A 13237-nucleotide genomic window follows, 5' to 3' on the forward strand; every position below is an offset into this window, starting at 1 on the left:
ATCTTTGATTTTTGTCTGTTTTCAGGTTTCATCATGAGTAACTACAGTGGAGAATCCTCTATGGACCCTGATTATAATGTGGATGAAGCGGAGTCCTGATCCACTAGACCGAGAGAGCAACATACTTGTGAGAGCTTCAGGGATGAATTTAAACGCTCCACTGCTCGACGTAATCAAAGAAGAGCTGAAATCGCTAAAGGAAAGAGGGCGATGTCGAGTAGATATGAGCTGATTGATGAGGACATCGAAACTGAGTATGAGCCAGAGTCATGGCGCAAGGAGAAGAAGCTGCTGAACAAACCCAACGAGGTTACAGTGGAGGAGTATATCAGATTCTTTGAGATGAATGACTTCTGGGGAACGAGGTATCCCTGCTATGAGACTTTAGCCCAAGTGGGGTTACTGGAGGACGTGCAGCATCTGTTCGAGAAGTGTCATCTGGAGACACTCTTGTCTTACCCTTACGCTGCCTATAAGGAGGAGACAATCGAGTTTCTTTCCACGCTGCAAGTGGAGATGTATAAGGGACTCACAGACTTTGAGCTGGATACCATGGGGTTAGGCTTCTTGACGTTCTCAGTGGATGAACAGCAGTATCAACTTTTGATCAAGAAGTTGGAAGAACTGTTTGGTTTCCCTAGTGGAAAGGGAACCAAACCCAGGTTTGACAGGGAAGAGCTTAAGGATTTGTGGGCCACTATTGGGAACAATCTACCGCTAAACTCGACGCGGTCCAAGAGCAACCAAATCCAAAGTCCTGTGATCCGCTACTTTCAGCGCTCGGTTGCCAACGTTTTTACTCCAGGGAGTCTACAGGCACCGTGTCTAACACGGACATGGAGATGATAGATTCCGCGCTTACAGGGATTCTCCGCCGTACAAAGGGAAAGAATGTCTTGAGAGGCGATCTCAACAACACACCACCAGTAATGCCTCTGTTGATCCATCTGTGTGGATACAGGAAGTGGGCGTTGACGAAGGGTAAGAAGAAGGTGAGAGCAGCACTCTCCGTGGGTGGCGTTGTGTCACCAATTCTGGAAGCTTGTGGAGTACCACTCAAGGAACCAGGGTTAGCACCGAGGATGATGGACTTGGATCATTTGCGCCGATGTGAATTCTTGGAGTATGACATGGCAGGCGACTTCCACCGCTACAGGTTCGAGCATTCATCGATTAGAATCGCCAACATTCTTCTCCCCTGCATTGACGCTACTAGATTCTCGAGGGAAGGAACATCGACTTCAAGCCTGCGCTTGAAGATCTTTATTTCGAGGGCAGTCCGCCAACTGAGGAGGTTAGTCACACTGAAGGAGCTACAACAGAAGATGTTGATGAGACAGATGATATAGATGAGGCGGATTTTGACACGAGCATGTATCATTTCAGCGAGCATATACCTCCATCGAGGGAAAGCAAGAGTTTGAGCGAAGCTCCGTTCATTCAGCGAGCATGTATCATTCTCCGTTCATTTCAGACCACTCGACCCCTTAGTCGAGTAGGGGACTTCACAACTTCATCTCACCCCTCGACCCCCTGGTCGAGTATATTCACCTCCACCACCTGACCGTCACTCGATCACATCACTCGACCTCGAGGTCGAGTGTCTTCACCTCCACTACCTGATCATCACTCGATCGCACCACTCCACCTTGAAGTCGAGTATCACCATCACAACCACTCGACTACATACTCGATGGCGAGCTTCAGAGTCTTCTCCATTCCGCACTCAACCAGACACTCGAGCACAAGGAAGAAAAGAAGACTCCAGCTTATCACTCGACCTCTCACTCGACCACCTGGGTCGAGTACAGTTCTTAATCCGTCCTAATACTGCGTCGTTTTAAGTATTAGGGTTTTGGAATATTTTGCTATAAGTACCATGTACTTTACATTTTCGAGAACAAGTTTTTATCTAGTTTTATTCCGCAAACACTGTGTTCTACACCTTTTGTAATCCGGATTTCTCTTTATCTATTCAATATTGAGCATTCAGTATTTGTTCTTGATTTTGTTTACTGTTGTTCATTATGTTATCGTTTTGCTATTACATTGTTGTTATCATGTTTTCATCCTTTTCAACGTTTATGTTCTCTGCAATGATGTCTGAGTAGTGAATAGGTTTCTGAGGATGGGTTAGAGTAGTGTAGAATTCTCAATATGCTAGGTGGTTGAGTATTGATTGATAGATCCCTTCTGGATTAGTTGTTCTTAATGCATATTGCTTTTTGATCAACTGGAATTTGAGCCCAGACATTTCCGCGCCCAAAAGGTGTTCGATGACATGTCTAAACCACTAATTCCAGAAATTCGTGGCCCAGTACCAAGGTATTGGTTGTAGGGAGTGTTTTGGCTTTAACTTGTTGATTCATAATGCTTGTTAGGTTAGCTCTCGTCAATGGTGATTGAGTCTGGGACTAGGTTAACTTGAGGGTCTCTGTTGCGGTGGCACTTAGATTTGGTTAATGAACTTGTTGTCTAGGGATAATTTATTAAGCATGTCAATCACCTGTAACTGAGAAAACGAAACTACTCAATTACCCCATCCTCGGGAATTCTTTATCTGATTGAATTTATTGTTTACTCTACTGCTGTTTACTGCATCTTGTCATCTGTTGCTTAGTTTCTGCAATTCTTTACTGTTACTCGACCTGATACTCGACCACCTAGTTGTCTGGCAACAGACTGTGCAGTCGAGTATCCCTGTTTCATTTTCTGTCTGTTACTCGACCTGTCACTCGACCACACCCAGTGCTCTGTAACGAGCTGTGTTGGTCGAGTGTTTTATTGTTTCTACGTGAATTTCTGTTTTCTACATGTTCACTTGGAATTGCTAGAACACAACAAAACCTGTTATTGCTTGGCTTGACTTAGTGACTTCTGATCACATCTTGATTGTTAGCATCACACCCATTTGGATTGACAACCTTCAGTACTACAACGATATGATAGTGCTTTAGGATTAATTGATCTTAAAAACCTATTATCACGCTGAAATCAGTTATGTTCAGAACCAAGGCGGCTACAACAAAGGGTACAACAATTACAGACCCAACCCAAATATGTCATACAGAAGCACAAATGTCGCAAATCCTCAAGACCAAGTTTACCCTCAGCAGCAGCAGCAGCAGCAGAACCAACCCAAACCATTTGTTCCTTACAACCAAAGCCAAGGGTTCGATCCTAAGCAGCAGTTCCAAAGAGGGTATCAAAAGCAACTGCCACCACCTGGTTTCACACCACAGCAACATCAGGCCTCTACACCCCAGGAATCAGACATCAAAAATATGCTCCAACAGATCATGCAAGGCCAAGCCGCGGGGGTAATGGAAGCCGCTAAGAAGCTGACTGACTTAAACAACAAAATTGACAGACAGTTCGTTGAACTGAGTAGCAGGATGGAAAAATTGAGCACAAGGGTACGATATCTGGACGGCATCACCACTTCACCACCTGTTACAAATAACCCAGGCAAGCTTTCAGGAAAAGCAATCCAGAACCCTAAGGAGTATGCCACTGCCCACGCAATCACTATCAGACATGAGCGAGAGCTGCCAACTCAACATGTCTCTACATCAAACTCTGAGGACAGTGTAATTTAAGAAGGGGAGGCTTCCACTCAGATTGAAGTCATTGTTGCTGAGATCGACTATTCAGCTCAACCTTTCAATCAGGCTCAGTCTGACTTTGAGGAGAAGGCTGCTAAAATCGAGAGGATGGTAAAACGATTCAAGCCAGCTCTATCACCTTCACTTGCTCTTCCATGGATGTTTAGGAAAGCTTGGAAAAACAGATATGAATCTCTTGAAGAAAAACAACTTGATGCGATGGAAGCTATGATGCCCTTAGTAGAAGTCCTCAAGTTGATTTCAGAACCTCACAAAGATGTGAGAAACTTGATATTGGAAAGGCTCAACATATATCACGATTCAGATGACGAAGACGATGTCAATATGCATCAAGCCGCTGGTGAGAGGATTATTCAAGAGAAGCTGGAAGATCCTGGATCTTTCACTCTGCCATGTTCCATTAGGCAATTGACTTTCAGCAATTGTCTATGTGATCTAGGAGACTCAGTCACTTTAATGCCACTCTCTGTGGCAAGGACGTTGGGATTCATTCAGTACAAGCCCTGTGACATCACCTTGATCCTTGCTGATAGAACTTCAAAGAGACCTTTCAGCATTCTACAGAACGTGCCAGTAATGATAAATGGAGTAGAGGTGCCTACTGATTTTGTCGTGCTTTAGATGGATGAAGAATCTAAGGATCTTCTGATCTTAGGAAGACCTTTTTTACCCTCAGTGGGAGCACTAATAGATGTCAGATATGGTAAGATTGATCTCAACCTTGAGAGGCACATCAAGTTACAGTTTGACATCAACGAATCTCCAACAAGGTCACCAACAGAAGGATAAACCTTAGAGATTCAGAGAGCGGTTCCAAGTGAAAGCCTTGAGATCAAAAGAGGGAAGGAGCAAAATTCAGTTCAAACTCTGCCTTCGAACTAGACTACTCGATCGAGTATACCCTCCACACTTGATTGGCTGGAACTCAAAAGGAAGACTGATATCCAGAACAGCACCATTCAGAAGCTGAACTACACTTTTGAAAAGCTTAGAGACAAACTAAGTCGAATGCAAAAGGAGGTTCAACCCCAGCTCAACACTGACACGATTTCGAGAAAGGAGATCACCTGGGATTGGTCAGAAGAGAAAGACTATCCTTTAGAGGAGGAAGCAGCCTACTTTGAGGAAAGAAGAATTGAATACTCAGCTGTTCAACTGTCAAGGGAGGATGATGAGTATGATGATGAGATCAGTGAAGAGGAGGACTTCTCAAGTTCCCTCTGTCACATTTTCTCCACTTAATAAGTGTGAGGAGTCAAGCTAAAGACTCTAAACAAGCTCACTTGGGAGGAAGTCCCATGACTATCCCTGTATATACTTTTTATTTATTTGTTACTTTTCATTTGTTTTGGTTGTGTCTTTGATTCTCAGGAAATGAATAACAGCTGGAGTGATCAACAAGGATGTGATCGAGTGTTCAAATGAAAATTTTACAAAACTTTTTCAAATACTCGATCACAACATAGGAGTAAAAGCTTTAGAGTGCGATCTAGCAGTTTCGGGATAACAACTTTCTACTAGATCGCAAGGAGGAGTGAAAGTGTCCACAGAACCTCAATGACAAACCTTGCTCCCATAAAGTCCACTGGATTTCAATCTCCACTGAAACTCCAAAAAGACCATGATGTTTCCACTTGTAGCCGATGACACAAAATTAAAGGATCAATGGCCCATACACGATCACAAGGCGCGTGAATTGAAGGAACCTCATCCTGCCCACATAAAGCACCATGTTTTGTCACCTTATCACTTTGCCGACATCATAACAGGCATTGCATCTCATCTGTCCGTTTAAAAGCAACACACCTCCTCCACTCATTCAAATCGCAAAGGGAGATAAGTGTCACTATTGTTCACTTTTCTTTGTAACTTGTGATTTCAAAACATCTCTCTTGTTTATCTCTCTACTTCACTACCAAAAACGCTCTCAACTCTTTCATTGTTGCTAGCTGTTATTGACTAAAACAGAACCTCAGAAACCACTCTATCGCAACCCTGTCTCTCCTTTGCTTGCTTCACTCGATCGCTACCTGAGATCTCACCATCAAATTCTACTCGATCGCAACTCTGTCTCAACAGGAAGTCATTTCTTTCATTCTCTTTGTTTGTTTCTCACTAACCTACTAAGCTTTAGTTGTGAGTTTCAAATCAATTTCAGCTTCAAGATGAGTTCACACAGCTAAGAATCATCTATGAATGCCGACTACAATGTTGATGAGGCTGAATCTTGGTCAACTAGGCCAGAGAGAGAAGCAGAGGAGTACATGCGATTTGTGGAGGAAACAGAGCGAGCAGTCGCCAATGACAGAAGAAGAGAAGATATTTCCAAAGGAAAACGGACAATGACAGAGAACCATGAGTTGGTCGATGAAGAGATGGATGATGATGCAGAGTACATTCCGGAGCAAACCCGCAAGACCACTAAGTCCTTGATGAAAGAAGACAAGCTGACCCCGGGAGACTACTACAAGGTTCTCAAAAGTAATCCGTTTTGGGGAACAAGATATCCTCATCCGGATACAATGGTTGAGTTAGGCATCCTGTAGGACGTTCAGCTCTTGTTCGAGAAATGCCACATGACAACACGCATGTCTCATCTCTATCCTACCTATGAGGATGAGACACTTCAATTCCTTTCATCACTTCAAGTGGAATTGTTTGAGGGGTTGTCAGCTGCTGAGTTTAGAGAATAAGGGCTTGGTTACTTAAGTTTCACCATCGACGATCGCGGCTATATCTTGGCGATCAAGACGCTGGAATCCATGTTTGGGTTTCCCAGCAGCACGGGAACGAAACCAAGGTTTGCCCGAGAAGAATTAAAATCTTTGTTGAACACGATCGGAGACACCACCAGCTTCAACTCCGCTAGATCCAAGAGCAACTTCATCCGCAATCCCGCCATTCGCTATTTCCAGAGAGCCATGGCCAGTGTCCCTTACGCTAGGGAGATATCTGCCACTGTTACGAACCAAGACATGGAGACGTTAGACGTGGCGCTGCTGAGTTTCGTCTGTTACACCAAGGACGAGAAAACAATGAAAGAAGATACCAATAACACACCACCGTCAATGTATCTCCTCAATCACCTATGTAGCTATAGAGGGTGGGCGCTGGCCAATGACAAGAAGAATGCAAAAGGAGCCTTTTGCATTGGAGGAGTATTCACACCAATCCTTCTATTGTGCGACAACCCGCTGCGATCGAATCCAATCCAACCACGTTGGATGGATATCGCCCATCTCAAGCTTGACCATGTGATCGAGCATAAGGTCTATGACATGAGGTACGCTTTCAAGTTTGATCACCCATCAACAGGAGAAGCAACTATTCTTCTCCCATTCAGCGAGATGACAACCATCACGGTGAGAGACAACATCGACTTCTCGCCACCACAAGAAATCATCCATGTTGTGATTGGAGGATCAACGTCCCAGAATGTTGAAGAAGTAGAAGGTCAGAGTGATAATGAGGAGACCAACTGGGAGAACTATGACACTAGCCGGTACAACTTTGAAGAACACAAGCCCCCTTCACGAGAAAGCAAGAGTCTCGCTGAAGCACACCGGAATCTCAATCTAACCCAAATGTGATGCAAGTTTCAAGACAAGATCATCCATAAGTGTGTCAAGGCCATTGACAATATGTAGAAGGCAATCAGCTACACCACATCTCCAGCAGTGCGATCACCAAAGACAACCCGCGAGAAGACATGCCATCCAGGCGTCATGACATTGCCCCGCCAAGGCAATCTGCTTATCAACAGAGAGAACGCGCTGCCTCCACAAGAACATGCACGACACTCGTCTCACGAGGTCAAGGAGCACAAAAGAAGGAAGAGCGCTAGGATGGTCCGATCATCAAGCAAGGGTCGGATAATGTCGGGCCAGAGAACACATGAGCGTCGTGCTCCACAACCTGTTGTGGTTGCAATCGAGCACAGGAGATGGCGGAGCCACATCAAGAACCGGTCATGCCTGCTGAGTACACTCAAGCAGATATGGATGACTACATCTCCAGGACATTCTACTGAGGTAACACACCAAAACCCTTTGTAAATACCGCTTTTTTTTTGTTTTTTTTTTCTGTGTTTATCTTGAATTCTTTCACAAATTTTGATTATACAAGGGACTGTATAATTTAAGTTTGGGGGAGGGTTCAAGACGTATTTGACTTGTATTTGAGTCGACAAGAGTAGTATCTCATGTAGTTCCAATCCGCGTTTTCGGACTTGGTAGGACTAGGTGGGAACTTATTAGGGGATTGAGATTGAGTGTGAAAAGAAAAAGAAAGAAAACAAAATGGGTTATAGTCTTTAGGAGAAGGAAGCTGAAAATCATATTGAGGTCTAGTGAATGTTTGGGAAGCATAGAATTGTTAAGATATGCTCTTAAAAAAAAAGATGGCAACAAAAACAGAGAAGAGAAAAAATTTATATGAGCCATAAGAGTTTAAGAAAAACCCTATTCACTAGACTAGACTCATAGAGTTTGAGAAACGCTTCTCCTTAATAACAAGAGTCATAGAAAAGAAAGGAAACATTGATCCGAGAAAAAATGGAAATATGCCTTTAGTGCAAAAGGGTAGATTTAGGGTCATCATTGGGTTTAGAGGTAAGACCATCTACTTGTTATTCACGGTTTATTTCATTGGGTAGATGGGGTGCTATTCTTGTATGCATAGGTTGGCATTTACCTTTAGCATTCTTCTAAAGCTCAGTCCTTTTTCATTGAGAGTCCCCTGCTATTAAAATCTGAACCACTTAAAAGGGATCATCTTTGTCTCATAACCTGTCATTGACCAAATGAGTTCACTAGCGATGCATATCGTGATTCATGTTTTTGAACTTAATGAATGTTAAAGGGATTGGTTGATCTTGACGCATTGTGCATTTGAGTGTAGGTTTGGATCATAACAGAGCATGGCTAAAGTTTTTAAGTAGAAGTCGATCACCTCGCATCTTAGAACCGTTAGCTGGTACATTGATCTTAATTGCCATATCTCATGCTTTGGTTCTGAATCCCCAACTTCAAACCTCTCCTTCCGCTTATGTCTTCATGTTTGCTTGAGGGCAAGCAAAGACTAAGTTTGGGGGAGTTGATATGTCTATAATTTGCATGATTTAGGCATTCATTCTTCACCACTTTGTCATTGTTTCATCCACATTTCATCTCATTAGGAGTCGTTTTAGTGTGTTTTGCATACTTAGGACGATTTTGCATTAGGATTGCATACTTTGGATGCTTTTGGAGTTCAAACAGAGGAGAAATAGAACAGAAAGTCAGAATGCCCAATGACGCCTTCCGCAAAAGTACTCTACCGCAGCCTCGGATCCCTGCCAGGGCAAATCACTCTATCGCAACCCCGGAGAAGCTAGCAGCTCAGTTTCACTCAATCGCGAAGTCGGAGGAATCACCCCATCAGAACCACTCGATCACCAGGAGGCCTATCTGCTCGTTTTGCACTTAACCAGACAAGGTGAGAACGAAGAAGATAATTGAAGCCGAAGTAACCACTCGATCACCACCTCATCACATCCACCCGATCGCACTCGATCACAGGGTCGCAGGACCATTCAATCTCGTCTTCACTACATACCACTCGATCGCAAGGCGGAGTCCCTGAAGCCCAGTTTGATCAATGACATACTCGATCACAGGGAAGCTCATTTCAGCCCATCAGATGCCAATGACACATTCGATCGCAGGGTCATGACGTGAAGATTCGATATATATCTAGTTTCCTTATTTGTTTCATTTTCCCTTATATAAGTAGCCTCTTAGGGTTTTCATTAGGGCATCCCGTTTTTCATCCAACTTTTATATTTCGCAACTTTCATAGCCGCAGTGTTTCTCCTGCGACTTTGTATTCACTTTCAAGTATTGTATATTCAGTTTTCGTTTAAGTCTTTCATCATTTCTGTTATCAAGTTTTCAATCGTTGCTTTGCTATTGTCTTTGATTATGTCTAAGTAGTGAACCGTATTTCTAAGGATGGGATAGATTAGTTGTGGTTTACTTAGTCGTTTTAGGTGGTTGAGTTTAGAATACTAGAATCCCTTTTGGATTAGTTGCGCTTATTGCTTGTTTCAGTGGCTAATGTGGAATATGAGTCCAGACGTCCAACGCTCAGAATGTGTTTAATGGGCGTTGGATCCTATTAATTCCAGAGATATCTGCCTCTACCCCAAGGGATTGGTTGTAGAGAGGGTATTGGCTTTAACAAGTTGATTCGATTATGCCTGCTTAGTTAGAGATCGCTAATGAGAATTAGGTCAGTGTCTAGCTTTGCTTGAGGATTTCCATCACGGGAGTGAATTAATCTGTTGTTGAACTTGTTGTCTAGGGATAGCTTCTGTGAAGTTTTGTCAACCATTTGAATAGATTAAGGAGACCACATTATTCGATTATCCCATCCTTAGGAATCGTTTATCCATTTGACTGCCTGTTATCATTTCTGCTTTGTTATTCACCTGTCTGTTATTGTCATTTCTGTTTTTAGTTTCATTTCATTTCTGTTTTTGCATACTAGGACTGTTAGAACCAACCAACTCTCTGCTCGGCTTGACTTAGAGCTTTCTAATTATATCTCATATGTTTGCATTACACCGGATTGGATTGACAACCTAAAATACTACAACGACAGGATAGTGTTTTAGGATTAATTGAGTAAAAATCCTACTATCACTTGGTGGTTTAAATCCAGGAGGAAAAAAATAGCTAGAACTGTTGGAGACATACCTATTGCGGTTGAAAGGGAACTTATGAAGCGGTTCAAAGGTGCATTAGGTATGTCTGTTTCGGCTGTTGGGAGATGGGATTTCGAAGTAGTTGCAAAGGTTGGAGAACAATTCCACGTCTCTTTGGAGCAACAGACTTGTACTTGCTTGGAGTTTCAGAAGATCAGAATTCCCTTTACCCATGCAATGGTTGTAGCTCATGATAGGGGTTTGGAATTCAGAACTTTGGTTGGAGAGATGCATAGGTTAGGAATGTGGGCACCAACGGTACAAGAACCTATCCTCCTTGTACGCGATCCATCGGAGGTGGATGTCCGTAAGAATATAAGGGTTCTCTGTTTAATGCCTCCGAAAATAAATATAACTCTAGGAGACCTCCAAAGCTGCGGATACATTCAGTTGGGGAATATGAGGTCAGTTATTTTATATATATCCATATTTTTTGTATATAATTCAAATGTTACAATACTTTTCTGTCCTCTGTAGGGAAATAATAAGTCTTAATTTCCTAATAAGTGTGGAAGATGTGGAGGTATAGGTCACAATCGTGTTACGTGCAAGAATCTCCTTGGGTGACACTATGGAATCTTTCAAAGATTTGGGAAGTTTTTTGTTTATCTATGGAGGAGGTTCTTGGCAGGGGACGTTTTTGGTTTCAGTAATATCGGTGGCCATTTATATGAGTGTGGTTATCAATGGAGGAGGTTTTTGGCAGGGGACGTTTTTGGTTTTAGTAATATTGTTATACATTCATATGAAATATGTTTGTAGACAATTTTCATAACAAGACCGCCATATATTATGAAGGGCTAAGGGTGGTGGCTGAATGTTGTGACATCCCCGCTGGTATTGAGCTTCTAGCGCAGTTAGTCCCAGAGGATGGCGCTGCAACAATAGCTTGTGGTATCTTCTCTATGTGTGTTGGAAATGAGGCTATGGCGGTACATTTTCTTGAGCAGTTCGGGATGTTCCATGTTCCGTTAAGGACACAGAAAGTCAGGCGGTGGGGAGAGGAGTTGGTGAGGGAGTTACGACCTTATCGGAGGATAAGCCACGCTTCCTACCGGAAGACATTTCTCTATCCTTATTGCAAATGTATCCCGTCGCCGGATTGTGCGCAATGGACTATGATGTTGGTTCAAGAGGTTTTGAGAACTTTTGCAATGATTGTTATCTATGGTGGTTGTCAAGGAAGGTATGTCAAATGATTTGAAGTGAGGCTCGTTAATTTTTCTGCTGGACCAATGTTCAAATTATCTTATGTTTATGTGGATGTAATTTGTTTTTATTATCCTCTTGTATAACTATAGTTCTTGGTATTTTATCTTAGTTTTTTGTATAATTATTGTATTAAATTGTTTTACCACTTTTTGGATGTATACTATTGGGTTTTGTTATATATTTTTTCCATGAGTTTTGGAACATTGCCTTCTATGGGATAAATGTTAACTCACAAATAGTGTTGACTGATTAATCAACATCTTTTGAAGGAACAAGGTGTGTGATATTTTTCGTTTATGTTGTGAGGAGGTGAGAACTCAAAAGTTCTGATATGTTTAAGATATGATTGAAACTTCAGAATAGACCATCTACTTGTATATCGTAGACAATGGAAAACGAATTTTAATTTACATTAAGTGCGGGTGACATTATCCGCTTGGTCTATTTCTATTAATAAAAACATTGTCTCTATCAACAAAGTACAACATTATATATAAGCTCCAAATATAGTTTTACTCTACATATATTTCACAACTTATATACAAGGCTCTAAACTAATAACTAGTAGTTGTATATTTGTACTAAACAAATAAACATTACAGATATTACACCAATTATCATAAGTCTCTGTAGTTGTATATCTGTACAGTCCTCAGTCTGCATCCGCTTTGTTGTCTTAGTCATATTTTTCACACTGTTCTGAATTTCTACGTAACTGTAGAGAATGTGTTTCCTATATGTACGGGCGACTAGATGTACATATAGCCTATTCGGACAGCTAGCATAATTAGGTTCAAGATACAAAATACAAATTAGTTTTGTTAACAAAATATAAAATTAAATGACAAAGTACAGATTGCTGACATAATTAGGTTTAAAATACAAATAACATCCTACCAATTCAATATTACACAAATTATATATAAGTCTCTTGACATAAAACTAGTACTCGTCCTCACATTCAACAAAAATATCATAAGTATCCATCGCATATACCTTCCTAATGCGAGTCACCACCACATCTGTTATCGCTGACATGTCTGCGTAATCCATACCATGAGCATGCATCTCAAGAAACTTGCATGCTACAGGCCCACAATGTACAATCGTGTTATAGGTGAACATGTGAAAGGCTCCGTTGTCATGTCCTTTGTAAGAGTATGGCAGCAATACCTCTTTAGGACCCACATAATGTTATCCATGATTGGTGTCATTAGAAACACCACAGCCTCTTCTGGAGTTGGGGACATGAAGGAGTCTAAGATATCAATGTGTCGCAGCTTCAAGTTGATTACCAATCCAACCCAGTGAGAACATCCCCAGTTCATTGAGACGTAGACAATATCGACATGAAATTCTGAATTCATGTAAATCCCAGTAGATTTCCCTGATACATATGCCTTCACTGATGACCCTCAGTCGTACTTTGCCTTGTCCTCGCATTTCACAAAATCATCGTGGTGTGTTGATAGAAGCATTGCAAACCATGTATCAATGATGGTTACCCTCCTTAAAATGTATGCTCTCCCCCGGCGCCTCATCAACATTCCTGTTAGTAGCTGCATATGCTGTATCATATAGTAATATTACCTCATCAGGATTCCTCTCAAGTTGATGTAGACAATAAATATATCTCTATTTTACTAAATTTACC

The 13237-nt window shown here is 41.9% G+C and overlaps 4 pseudogenes across 4 annotated transcripts; all 4 read left to right on the forward strand.

Annotated features, from left to right (window-relative positions):
* Window positions 1–174: 174 nt before the first annotated feature.
* Window positions 175–1491, forward strand: AT3G43154 (annotated as a pseudogene; the record flags this gene model as incomplete). The annotated part of the gene is made up of 1 exon: window positions 175–1491.
* A 1493-nt stretch (window positions 1492–2984) lies between these two features.
* Window positions 2985–4865, forward strand: AT3G43156 (annotated as a pseudogene; the record flags this gene model as incomplete). The annotated part of the gene is made up of 1 exon: window positions 2985–4865.
* A 1067-nt stretch (window positions 4866–5932) lies between these two features.
* AT3G43157 lies at window positions 5933–7354 on the forward strand (annotated as a pseudogene; the record flags this gene model as incomplete). The annotated part of the gene is made up of 1 exon: window positions 5933–7354.
* Window positions 7355–10386: 3032 nt separating this feature from the next.
* Window positions 10387–11568, forward strand: AT3G43158 (annotated as a pseudogene; the record flags this gene model as incomplete). The annotated part of the gene is made up of 1 exon: window positions 10387–11568.
* Between the last annotated feature and the right edge of the window lie 1669 nt (window positions 11569–13237).

The sequence above is a fragment of the Arabidopsis thaliana genome, chromosome 3, assembly GCF_000001735.4.
Source record: "Arabidopsis thaliana chromosome 3, partial sequence".
Classification (NCBI taxonomy): Eukaryota; Viridiplantae; Streptophyta; class Magnoliopsida; order Brassicales; family Brassicaceae; genus Arabidopsis; species Arabidopsis thaliana.